At 36.5% G+C, this 13,067-nt stretch overlaps 1 protein-coding gene and 1 long non-coding RNA gene across 2 annotated transcripts in view; one reads left to right on the top strand and one right to left on the bottom strand.

Annotated features, from left to right (window-relative positions):
- MIB1 (mindbomb E3 ubiquitin protein ligase 1) overlaps nucleotides 1-13,067 on the top strand; it is a 77,275-nt gene that overhangs the window by 34,821 nt on the left and 29,387 nt on the right. The window lies entirely within an intron of this gene.
- LOC115949535 lies at nucleotides 1,839-9,034 on the bottom strand. Its single transcript, XR_004082982.1, has 3 exons — nucleotides 8,241-9,034; nucleotides 6,600-6,847; nucleotides 1,839-2,447 (listed from the first exon to the last, which is right to left on the bottom strand). It is a non-coding gene; the product is annotated as an uncharacterized LOC115949535 (long non-coding RNA).

Here is a 13,067-nt window from a genome sequence, read left to right on the forward strand (position 1 = left end):
TAGACATGTGCTGGAGATTTTTCTGTGGGCGAATATTTTAGAAGTGACAGACCATTCGTTTGATGGAGGGATCCAAGTTATAGTTCAGACTGGATCAATTTGATGGTTGGTAGAATGTGAAGTATAGTGCAGTTTTAACCAGAATCCTTCCTCCTTTACAAAAGTTTTTGTTGGAAGTATTGGAAAATGTTTCCCATATTAGTGATTTGAATGCTGTGTGGGTTCCCTCCATACAAGGGGTTTCACTAGTATCTAAAACAGATATTTAATACTCTCTTTTGGTTGCAGTTCCATCTGAGCACTGCTCAAGCATGTGGAAAAGGAATTTTGTCTCCCATCACAGAAGCAGTAGTTTAAAATGCTCACAGCATTAGATATTTTATCCATCAGCCTGGGAAGAAATAATTTAAAATGAAACCAAAATAAATCTGTTTTGATTTCTCCCTCTGGCCAAAAATTGTCATGATAGTTTCATTCACCTAGGAGTTGAGTTTTATATTCCTTAAGACTTCAGTGATACTCCTTTGTTTCATTGCTGATTTTGTAGTTTTGCCACTTGCCTGTTTCTGAATGAAACCGAAGTTTTTGTATTTACCACTTTGTTTTTCTAATCTGATATAGAACAATGGCTATTACTGATGTATTAAATGCAGTAAGCACAAACTATTTAAAACACTGTTAAAAATAACCCCCTCATCATTAGGTTGTTACTAGTATGGGTCACAGGCTGTATGTAATAGGTTCTGCTAGAAACTTTAAGACCTGTCTTTCCTCATCTAAGCTTCCCTGCTCCACCTACACTGGAGTTTTTGTGGCTTCAGGATGTGGTGCCTTACATTAATACAATGCATTAAATTCTTCTTATATTCAAATATATAGATATATTATTGAATTTCTGTATTATTTTATAAGAGTTAAAGATGTTTTCATATGTGTATATAAATGTGTATGCATTTATGTGCATAGCTATAATTCTAAGCATTTAAACATATGTATGCTAGAATTAATGAAGTTCACATGCATTGTCCTTGTTGAGGATAGTAAAATAAATGCATGTGTTAAGTGCATGAGTTATCACAATAAATGGAGGTGGATTTCTGTAGTATTTTTTCTAGTTGATGTCAAATAGATATTTGGAACCAATTTAATTTTCAGAGCAAGACTTCTTGTTTCTTGAGTTCTGACCTTTATAAATAATAGGGAGATAAATGTCCCAAGAAAAAAACCTACAAATTATGCTGAGAAGAACATTCCAAAGTTTTTAGTTTTTCATGTGAAAACAAATACATTCTATTTTAAATGTTTGAATATTGGATAAATAATATAAGAAAGATAGCGATGTATGTCAAATACTGCTGAGATTTTCTCAGCACTTTATCTTCCGTGGCAGTTTGGCTGTGTTTTCCACAAGTCAAGGTACAATGTGTTTCAGAGAGCATCCTATTCTTAGTAGAATATTTCTCCTTTTCATGTTTTGCTTCTCTTTGTACCTTGTGAATTGGCACAGAGAGAACTTCTAGTTTTTGTCCTGATGTATAATATTGAAATGTAGAATGAATGTTAGTTTATGCTGTAGGTAGCTTTAAACTTGTGCATGGGAGATAGAGCTAAAAAGAAATTTTAAATTAAATAAGGGAAAGTTAAACTTTTATTTAATACATGGTTTCTTGTTTGTGATTTTTAACTGAGTCAGTCATATTAAAAGTGCATTTATTTTGGACTTTTTTCAAAGTACTGTGAGCCTCAAAGCTTGGCAGACTTTGCCTCTTCAGTGTTAATGAGATTTTTTTCAGACAGAAAAAAGGAGAGTAAAATTTGAAAATACTGTACAGATTGGTTATTTTTGCCATGTTATCATCTCTTGCTTATGTTTGATCTATTCGCATACCTGTGACTTCAGATTTTGAGCTGAAGACATGACTGTGAAGTGTAGGCGTATTTTATATCCGTTGCCCCAGTTAGTTTTAGATTTGCATTGTATCTTGTGAAGAGAGCTTTATTCACTCTGCAGCTAGCATCTTAAATAGAGGCTGCTTTTGGAGCTGACCTGACTTCACACACGTGTATGATTAGTTCTTCAGAGCAATCAATTCTGCTGGACTTTAAATAAAAAAATTAAAGTCCTGGAGTAAGATACAGATTTTAGGTATTGCTCTCCAATAGTGAGAAGTATGTCATCTTTATGTTCCTAAACTGGCAAGCGGGAGATTGGGGTTTAAAATAGAATTGTAATTTTCCCCCATGGTTTTCTTATTATTTAGGAGATCTCAGTTTTTTTTTTTTAGATTTGCAGATGGTTTGAACAGGTTGGCAGTGAGATTTCTAACTCCAGCAATTTAATTGAGAGGTGGGGTTTCTCACTTCTACGTAGTATTAATGAGTGTCTTCGGGAGGTGTCTGCAGGACTCACGGGCTGTGTTGTCGTGGAGGTCTCAGAGAGATAAGTTCTGAGGAAATGAGAGTGGTACAATTATTTTCTAAACCAGTCAAAGTGGTTTTTTGCTTTTGTATTTGCAGTTCTGACAGTAAATGTAGGTTAAGCTCAGTTGAAGCTAAGTGCAAAGAGAGTCTGTTTTTAAAACCTCTTATTAAAGTATTATGTCAGAAAATGCTTTGGAAGAATACTTTTGTTCAAGTTGGTTTGGAGGAAGAGTATAATCTCCATGAGCAGACCTATTATTAGGTGGCAGATTAGCCTGTAGCTGTTGAGGTCACTAACAAATTTATTATCTTTAAGTGATAAATAATATTCCCAAGAGATACAAAATGGCAAATTCAGTTCCTGCCCTGTGGAGTTTCCTTCTTTGTACAACATAAAAAAGGGGAGAGGGGTGCCCAGAAAGTAAACTTGCCCTGCCAGTACTGTTCATGATTGTTTCTTTTTGGGTTTTGGGTTTTTTTGGCCTGTTCTGCTAGAAAGGGCACCAGACTTGAGGAAGAATACAAGAGACAATAAATCATTGGGAAGTGTTTATTTCACTGCTTACCTATCTTCTTTATAAATGTTGTAAGAGATGATTTTTACTGCATATGGACAAAATGTTAAACACCAGTAGCTATTTATTTACAAATACAGACTTGAAATTTTGTAATACAGAATTTGCTACACTCCTGGTTACCTTCCATCTTCAGGCTGCCTAGAAGTGGAGCTGGACTGGAGAGAGGACTACACAATTGCTCTGAGCAGGTTTTGTGTCCAGTTTTAACAACATGAGAAATCCTGTAGTGATCAATGCATAGCTACAGCTGGTTGAAGGGGACCAAATCCATTGAAGAGGTGATTTGGTTCCATTTTACCAGCTTTAGCAAAGCATTGGAGTGCAGGAAGCTTATAATTCAGTAACATATTTTAAAGCACATGAGCAGTGCACAAAGAACATGCTGCTTTCTTCTGTGTTACACAATTTGTTTCTTGTCAATGCAAAATTTTAACTCTTTCCTAATTTGGAGATGGCACAATTAAAAGCTGTATACCAGAAAGGCCTGTACAGATTTGTTGTGTCCTTGAGTATTTCCTTGAGGATATTTGGATGAGTCTTAAATCAAATCATAGTTACAGTTTAAACTTTTTCCTGTCTAGTGTAATCAAATTTTAGAATAGGTTAGAAACTGTGGTCTTAAAGTTTCTATCAGAAATAGATAGAGCTCCCTTTCTCCTTTATGTTAAACTTTGCTGGGGAAGAATGTTTCAGTTTCCTTGTCACCCTCCTCCCCTCCTTTCCCTCACTCATTTTCTGGCAGGTTCCCTTTTGCAGCTGCTTTTATGCTGTAGTTGGTTAGCACAAATATAAATGCCAAGTGCTTTCAATTCCATTGCTATATCTCTGGTGAGTATTAACTTTTTAGGAATGATTATATAATATAGCAGGATAAATTTAATTTTTTTTACCTTGGTAGCATATGTAAAAACGTTTAATGCCAGAAGAACACAGCTTTTAAAGATTTATCTGGGGTTGCATCTGATTTCTTCTCAACTAAAGTCCTTAATACAAAATTGTGCGAGCTCACAAACGTTTTTTTATGTCATACTGAATTCTTTCTGAGCTTTGACTGCAGTGGAAATTAGGGGACAACCTTAGTTCAAACCATTCTCTAGTAATGAGTATGTCAAGGATAGTCGGCGTGTGTTTGTTGCTTAGTCTGATGATGGTGAGAAGATTCATGTAAATATATTCCCCAACACTATGTATCCTAATAGAAATGTAGCAGGTGTGTCGCTTGGACTTAAGCATCAAGATGGCTATAAAATGAGTTTCTATTTTTACCAGTTATAGAGGAACTGTTTTACAGATACAGCTGCTCAAGTGTGCTTTGGATGGCAATACAGTTTCATGTACTGGCCATATCGGGACGAAAAACGGCTGTGGAAAAAAAGCCGTGTAGCATTTGATAATGTCAGCATCTGTTATCCCTGTCAGTCACACAGTTGAAATGTTTGAGTTACAACTGTGTCAGCAGATGCCCAAAGTTCAACGTGTGCTCGGTTAAAATTGAACAGCTGATCTAAGTGATGGATGTGACATTTTAGAGTGACTGGGTATGTATTCTTAGAGATATGCTAACATGAACTAGCAGGAAGCAATGTCAACATATAATTTTAACTTTTGTATCACTCTGAACTGTCATTTTGTGTCAGAATAACATTGCAATGTTATACAAGGGAGAACACAGTATGATAAATTGTTACCAAAAACCTCTAGGATAAATTAAAACTGTTAAAAAAATCTGTCCCATTTTATAGAAGAAGCTAAATCAATTGGTGCTGAGCGCAGGAACTCATCAGGAAAAGAAGAAAATGCTTAGCAATTAACCCCTCAGTGAAACTGCTAGTTATACCAAATTGCTTCTGTGAGCATGATTGAGTTTAGTGGCCTTGCTTTATTCAGAAAAGCTACTGCAATTTGATTTGTTTCCCACTATAAACCAATTTTAATTTAGATGTTAAGATACTGTAGCCTTCGTGTCAAAATATCTGCTCGTAAGAGAAAGAGCTTTAAAAAAAGTATTGAAACTTTGCTTTCTTAAGCAGGTAAGGTAATATTTCTGCTTGCATATATATATTAATATGTAATCTCAGGTGTTAAAAATATCAGGCTGTGTATATTATTAGCTGTTTGAGAATTATGCGAGTATTTAAAAATAAGTTCTCCATCTAAAAATCGTGTATTGCCTTTGTTTATTTTTCTTCTTTGTTTTGGTTGGAGTTTTTTTCCTCACAGACATTTTAGTAAGCAAAGGGCTACAGTTAGAATCTTTAATCTGGGCCAAATGTGCCTATTTATCATGGACATATCCTATTTAATAACTGCTTTTAGACGGCTGCTGTCATGAATAGAAATGGCTGGATTGATGAGTGGGGAGTTCTGTCCTCATGTTTTTCCCTTGTTCCTGGATTTGATGTTGAGTATCCTTACTTAGGGATGGTATGCATCAGTGTATTTTAATTAATATCAGTTTTAGAACTTGAAAGTATTGCGGGACTATTTCTCATGTAGTTCTTAAAATATTTTTAATGTCCAATTTTCTTAAATTTGAATTTAAAATAAATTCAGCTAATTTGAAAATAGTATTTAAGATAACTTACCTTTTAGGCTGTAACTGTCATTTGTGTTTTCATTTAGGAATCTGTCAATAGCTTTAATCCGCTGACTAGCAACTCTGGCCTAGAAATCTCTGTATTGTCACTTTCTGTGCATAAACCTGACACTGCACTTTGTATCGAAGAGCTCAGTGAGCATAATAAGTGCTGATTTGGAGAAAATTTTAACTTAAGTCTTATTAAATGGCAGAAGTTATACTCAGTTATTTTGGCTGTCATTTTTTGTAGATCACACTGTAATTTCTTAGCTGTTAATACTTGTGTCAGTAGCAACCTGTGGATTAATTGTTCTATCTATTGTACATGTAAATTTAAATGCTACCATCTGAAGTACACAGAACAGGCTGTGATTACTATAACAGTGGCTTGTTTTTATGAGATGCATTTTGATAACTAGCCTTTTAAGTTTAGTTTAAGATCTATGAAGTGAGGAGTACTGGTAATGATTAATTTTGCAGCTATGCTGCAGTCTTAATTGGTGCATTTTGAGGTTTCATTTCCAGCCTTGCTTTGAATTCTGCTTGCAACTAATATTCTGCTTATCAGCTGTTAACAATTCTTCCTACCCACTTTTATAGTCACTTAATTTAATGTTTTGTGATTTGTTACTAACAAGTATGAGTTATTTTGGCAATACCAGCTGACCCTTAGCAAGCCAATTTGTCACATGAATGTCATTCAAACAAGAGGGAAACCTGTTTCTTCCAGCAGCTGTTTAGTTTCCTCTTACTGGTCGTTCCTTGCCTGCCAAAAATACATACTTCTTTACATTCCATAGCATTGTATGTTCATATGGGTACATAAAGAAGTATGTGCTCTGAGCAGGTACATACAGAGTTGCTTGACTGCCTGTCAGATGAACCTAAAAGGTATTTTGCTGCTTTTTCTTGCTGTCCTTAGGTAAAACTGGCTGACAGTTCTTTGGAAGGACAACAGTTCTGATAAACTGATGGTAGAAAATAAACTTACTATGCTAACTGAACTTTGCAATGCAATTTACCTGCACAGTGTCTTAAAGCTGGGCATAGTTCATTATTTTGGGATGGCACTGATGATAGAAGTGCTTTTCCATATTTTTGCAGCCTCTTGCTCTTCTAAGTGACTGTGTTTAAGTAGAGAGTTGAATTGCTGGTGGGTTTGCAATGTCTTTTCTTAGAATTCGTAGTTGTAGTCCACTGTAAAAACTTCAGCTTCTTCCCAGGTCTTCTAGCAGATCTTCATGCTGGGGTACCGTTTGCATCTAATGTCCTGAAGGGAAGCATAGACTGATATAAAATAGCAGTTACAAACTTATTTTCTTACCCCAAATCCCACTTCTATGCTTTTTGTATCGCATCCATTATTCTGCAAACTCTTTGCAGGTTTATCCTTATTTACACTGTATTTCAGAGTGATTTAAAAAACAACAAAACAAAAAATAAAGCTAAACAAACAAAAAAAAAGCCCACAAAAAACCCAACCCAAACACAAAAGCACATGTCACCAGTGATCCTACTTATCCTAAAGATGATGACATTGAATTAAGAAAACAGCCTCTAACTGCTGTGACAGGATTTGGATTGTTAGGCCAAAGGTCACATGTGAAAGCTAATACCTATTCAACATTTCTGCAAGCAGCTTTTCTCGTTTTTTAAAACTGGCACTCACCTGCTTCAGTCAAAGTCTTGTCCACCCTTGAAATATTTATGACAGCTAAAATAATTAACTAAAAAATTAATCCAAACCAAACAAAAAAACCTCATAGAAACAAACCCCAAGTTTAACCCTGTTTCGTAAGATTTTGTGCGACTTGGTTTGGAGCTGTGGTTAAATATTTGATGTGCAGTACAGCTTTGACTTCTGAAGGACTGTCAGATATAGCTTATGGTTGCTTAATCTGTATTTCAGGAGCTGGTTTGGGTTACAGTAATGAGTAAGCTTTGTCTGTATAGCATTAGAAGGTGAATTTGAAATAAGCTGAACAATTAGTAACTGTAATAGTTGTGAAGAAAGCTGAGAGCAGAGGAAGTAAGAATTTCTGCAGCTCATGACAAAAACCTAGTGCAGCTGATAGAGAGCAAATCAGAGTGTAGCAGTAGCTAGCACAGTAGTACAAGGAGAATCAGCAATGCAGCATTAGAATCACAGCAGTCACATTCTAGTTTTTAAGTAGGCTGTTTTCATGTACGTCTGATATAAAGCACCTTGAAAATTTTGCCGAGACCTATTTGAGAACTCAGCATTGCACTACCACACTGTTTATTAGGTTTTCTTTTTCAAGTTTTTACATTTTTAGTTGTGCATAGGAAGATAAGAATATATTTCACTGAAATGAACAACCAGTTAATGGCATTGCAATTTACTAGTTTATCTTCTTTAAAAAGAATTCTGCCTACTAAGCAAGTTGGGATTTTTTTTTTTTTGTTTCTTCCCCTTTTTTTTTTTTTGCTATGAAATTTGGACTAACAGTTGTTTTCTTTCGACCTGCTCTTTACACTACAAATGCTTGGTACTTCAGCACACTCAAAATTAAGCTGTTCCCAGAGTAGAGGGATTAATACAACAATTAAAAAAACAGTCTAGTAAATAAGATATACATGCAGAAAGTCATAGGCATCCTTTAAACGTGCAGAATAATGCAGGTCTCCTGATGTTCTGTTACCTGTAAGCTTAGTATCATGCAGCATTTGCAGTTGGAAGAGAGGTAATGACCTAGAGACACATCAGCAGCAGCCATCTCATCCTGAGTGCTCTCACTCTATTCGCTGAATCAGCTCTTCGTTACATGGGAGGGGGAGGCAAGGGGGGGCGAATGTCGGTGCATACAGTACCTCACCACCTTAAATAGATAAAACTTAAAAGAAAAAAAAAAGGCATGAAGATGAGTGCCTAATTGGCACCTTCTTCCTTTCTTTTGAATGCCAAAATATGGATGATGTTGTATAGAAATTATACCTTATGTCTGCTGGACTGAGAGTTAAGACTCCAAGGATAGATGCTAGGAAGCCAAGGGAAGGTGAACTTAGCCCACTGTCAGATGAAGATAATCACAGGCAAAAAGAAAAATAAAAACCCAACAAAAGACCAAAACCAAGCCCCCAAAAGTTGGAGTTGCTTCCAAAAAAAAAAAAATTAGAAAAAGGCACCAAAAAAATAGCGATCGTCTCCCCCCTCCCCCGGCAAATATTGGTTTCTTCTAGTTCCTTAGATATTGCACTGCATCTTTTCTTGCTTGAGGTTATGTTTCCAGGCTTAACTGTAGGCAGGTCTGTGTTGAAGCTACTTTCCATCTTCAGAGGTCAAGTCTGCTCGCGAGGTCAGGGCTCCCGCACACACACTACAGAAGTCACCAACCGTATTTCCCACTTAGAGGGCACGAGCAAAACTGTTACGGCTTTATAGGCAGCTAAGCATTTGAAACATGCACTCCCAGGCAAACAGGCTCTCTTGTGCCTCTCTCTTCCCTGACCATATTTAGTCAACCATTGCAAAAAATAGTCTCTCAGCTGTCGATTGTCGATCCGGCAGCGAAGGGAGCCTCTATCCGGCTCTCTGCCTATTGATTGTGCAGCCTGCACTTCCACCGCCGCTTAGCCATTTGTCCCCAGGTTTTTTTAGCACTGCCAAATAAAGCTCTCTCTCATGTTTCCAGTTAGATTTCCCAGGTTTTCACTGAGCTTGCGCTGCTACTAGTAAACCCTGATGAGGTTGTCACTATACTTAGAAACATTTGGGTAGAACAATAAATATCCTGCGCTGCCATGGCAGGTTGTGTAACCTGGTTTCTTGATCACTGAAAAATGCCGTGACTAACATGTCGATTAACCCAAGGTCTGAGCAGCCTCAGTCGAAGTTTTCAATTGCAAATTATACAGTTATTTTATAAATAAGAAGTCAGTGCCCATTTGTAGCCCTGCATTTCCATATTCAAATCAAGTTAGAAATTATTTGAAAAAACTTTAATTAGTAAATTCATATCGTTGCACACCATTATGTTTAATAATGCCATAATATTTTGTTTCTAATGCTTATCCATAGAATTACATCTAAAGAAAATAAATGCATGTATAAATTAGGTGCTACTGTTCTTTAAAAAAACTGAATTGTTTTAGAAGAAAAGAAAAAAAAGAAGAAATCAAGGGAACAGCTCATTGCATTAATCTTTCATGTTTACAAAATTGGCTCATGGCAAGACTAATAACTGCGCATTCAAAATATGAAGAGGGATTTTCATATTCATGGGGAGTATATGCAATGTTTTTTTAAAAAAAGAATAACTGAAATTTAGCATTTAAATACAACAGTCGGGAACCCAAATACTTCAAGACTTCCTCTGTATTTTGCAGACAAAATCTTTGCTTGGGAGCAAGAAAGATGAAAAAGGTGAAAATATCTCAATCTATAATGAAACAAACTTATTAAATCAAAATACCATTCAGTTAATATTGATGTAATTAGTAGTTACAAAGTTCAGTATGGTAGGGTAGAGAGTGAATTGCGAAGTCCTAAGCAAACCAGTATATTGCATTTATACTTCCCTCGGTGCTTCTTTTTGTGTTGATTTTATCCTGTGCTTGGTTACTGCTTACCCTGTAACTTCTGTTGCTTTCTGGTTGAAGTCACATTTTTTCTTTTCTCTTTGTTTTCATAATTATTCATTGAAGACAAAGATTGCACAATGTTGTGCAATACGTTCTTGTGAATTCCATGTAAATGTATATATCTCATTGTTTCTTTGTTTACATGTATATTGAAACTGATTTTTCAAAAGCAAGAGATGCTTGAAAATCTGAGAAGCAAAAAGAAGGAACAGCCTACCTTCTTAAACTTTTACTAACTAGACCATTGATCAGATACGAATTCTGTCTGCAACTCTAAATTCAAGGTACAGTGTGCTCAGTAGTACCAGTCTAAGGTAATACTCTCTTCCTGTTGCTTGTTCCTGAGAGATAGATACTTCCTTCTTCATTCTTCCAGTGGTTCTCTCTGTACTGCACAGTGAGTATGCTGTGAATCAGATCAGGGAGCTGATTTGGCTTGAAGTTGTGCGCTGACGTGCACTTATGATCTTATGGTTGCCAAAAATAGTGCTGTCCTGCTCCTGTGTTACTTCTTGCACTATGTTGGTACAAATGTTTCTATGGCTTCACAGTGAGCAGGCTTGGAGTACTATTCCATATGAGAAATAATCCAGCAGAAGGGGATGACCTTTCAGATGCTGTGTTGGGACCACTTTTTGTGGGAGCTTTTTTTGAGCAGAGGTGGTAGTCAGCAGGACAAGAAAGGGATTTAGTAAAATGTGGTTTTTCTTCTGTTATGTTGTAAAATGCATGTCAGACTACTCAGTCTTGAAAGAAAACTTTGCCACGGAAGCTATCTTTAAATCTGAATTGTTCCTTCAACTATTTGAGGCTCTAACAGGAGACAGGTGAATGGGTTAGTTGAGCCAGGGTTAGGAGTCTGGAGAGGAGTATGTGGAGGTGGAGGTGGTGTGTGTGTATGTGAGAATACTTCAAGCCAGGATTACTGTAAAATACATTATGAAACCATGTCACACTGAGACAGTGGAAACCTGAGTTGAGGGAGGAGAATGGCATGAAAGTAGAAAAACCTGTAGTAGAAAGTGCAGTGAATCATTACAACCTCTGGTGATAGGATTGCTGATAAGTTTATGCTGATCTAAGACTTTGCTTCTGGAAAGGGCGGCGTGCCCTCCTTGCAGCTCTGGCTTTGTCTTTCCCTTACTCCTATTGCTTCTAGTGATCATGAAGTTGCGGGGTAGGTTGGATTATCTCATTGATCTGTCTGAAAGCAAACTTGCCAAATCAGGAGTCTGGCAGGTTGTTTCACTTGCTAGAAAGTGATGTGTCTGTACAGCCAACATAATGCAGGAACTGAAGTGCAGGGAAAAAAGTGGGATTGTAGCAATTTAACTTAAATGTACTTATGCAGATTGTGGAGTAGCCTTTCTAATTTTTTCTGCCTAACTAGTTGTTTCTATAAAATCTTAACAAACAAACCCTGAAAGACTAAACAAACAAATCCACCCTACCAATATCCCACAAGCCTTCAACCTTCTTCATTTGCCTCGTTCTGCTGTGAAATTGCAGCTGCTGGCAGAGAATCTTCTCTAGTTTTTGTTCGTGTTTTTTAAAACAGAGTGCAAGGATGCTTTTGCAGTTAAGACTGCTAAATCTGGAAATTTTTTATACAATGAGGCGTTGGCTTATCTTGTTTAAATGTACTTCTATCTTGTAGATTTTCCAAATAGATCTGTTATTGTATGTTGCATTCTCAGATAGTACTGATGAGCATCTGCAAAAATTCTGTGAGCAAAGTACTGCATAAAACCCAACATTTTATATGTAGGTTGGTAATGAATAATACCCTATATGCTAACTTTTCAGCATAAGAATACATTTTTTGTATGTCTAATGTTGGTAACTGGTGTTGAAATAAGTACTGTATTGTTCAGATCTGTAACATATCTTATATTGCAAATATACAGTTCATGATGATGAATTTCCATGGCAAGGGCTGGAATGAGATGATCTGTAAGGTCTCTTCTAACCTAAGTGATTCTGTGGTCTTATATATGTTAAGCTGTGGTTCCAGACTCTCTAAAAACCTGAATTAGAAAGAAAAAAAAGAAGTACTACTCATGTGGCAAGATCAAATAAAGATGCATGCAACAGCAGCATTTGCTGTTACTCTTCTGCATCTCAAATTAAATGTAGCGCCATATTAGTGGAAGTTCCTTTGACCAAATCACTTTTAACTGTTAGAGTCTAGGCTGTCATTTTATGGGGATGAATTGGGCAGTATAAGCCAAGGTACCCCCAGCACCTGGGAAAGCAGCAGATACCTCCATCTCAGCCCCCTATGCACTCATGAGCTTTCTCTGTCCTTTTTGACTGAGCATGTGTTTAGCACCTAGAAAAGAAGCAATCGTTTGCTTATCCCTATTAAAGCTTTGCTGATAACTCTTCTTGTTCCATTTTTATCTTCTTGTTCCATTAGAAATGTTCAGAAGTTGCAAATGGGCATCCAGGTGAAAAAGGCCCAAAATGTTTTTATGAGCTTCCCACTAAGCTGAAAATACTGCAGACCAACAAATACCAAAGCTTGCCTATTACAAAATTTTTTATTGGTGATGCTTTAGTAGTAATGTACAAATAGCATAGTGATGGCATAAGTTCAGTGTTTCAATTAAGAGTTTCAGGCATTTCATCAGTGATCTTTGCAGCTCCTCAGACAGCCATATAATCTGTTACAGTTGAATACACTGAAGATGATAGTTTGAAAAGTTTTCTTTTGGTGTTTTCATGATCAGGGTTACTTATAGATTTGCTGATTTCTTGATCTTTGCAGTACAACTACAGTGAAACCAGACTGTGGTTTGTTTAATGTATACAAGATAAAAGCCAGTTTTCACATCTATGTTGTGGTCTTCAAAACAGAGCAATACAACCCAGCTTCTTCTGTAATA

This window comes from Geospiza fortis, unplaced genomic scaffold (assembly GCF_000277835.1).
Source record: "Geospiza fortis unplaced genomic scaffold, GeoFor_1.0 scaffold53, whole genome shotgun sequence".
NCBI lineage: Eukaryota > Metazoa > Chordata > Aves > Passeriformes > Thraupidae > Geospiza > Geospiza fortis.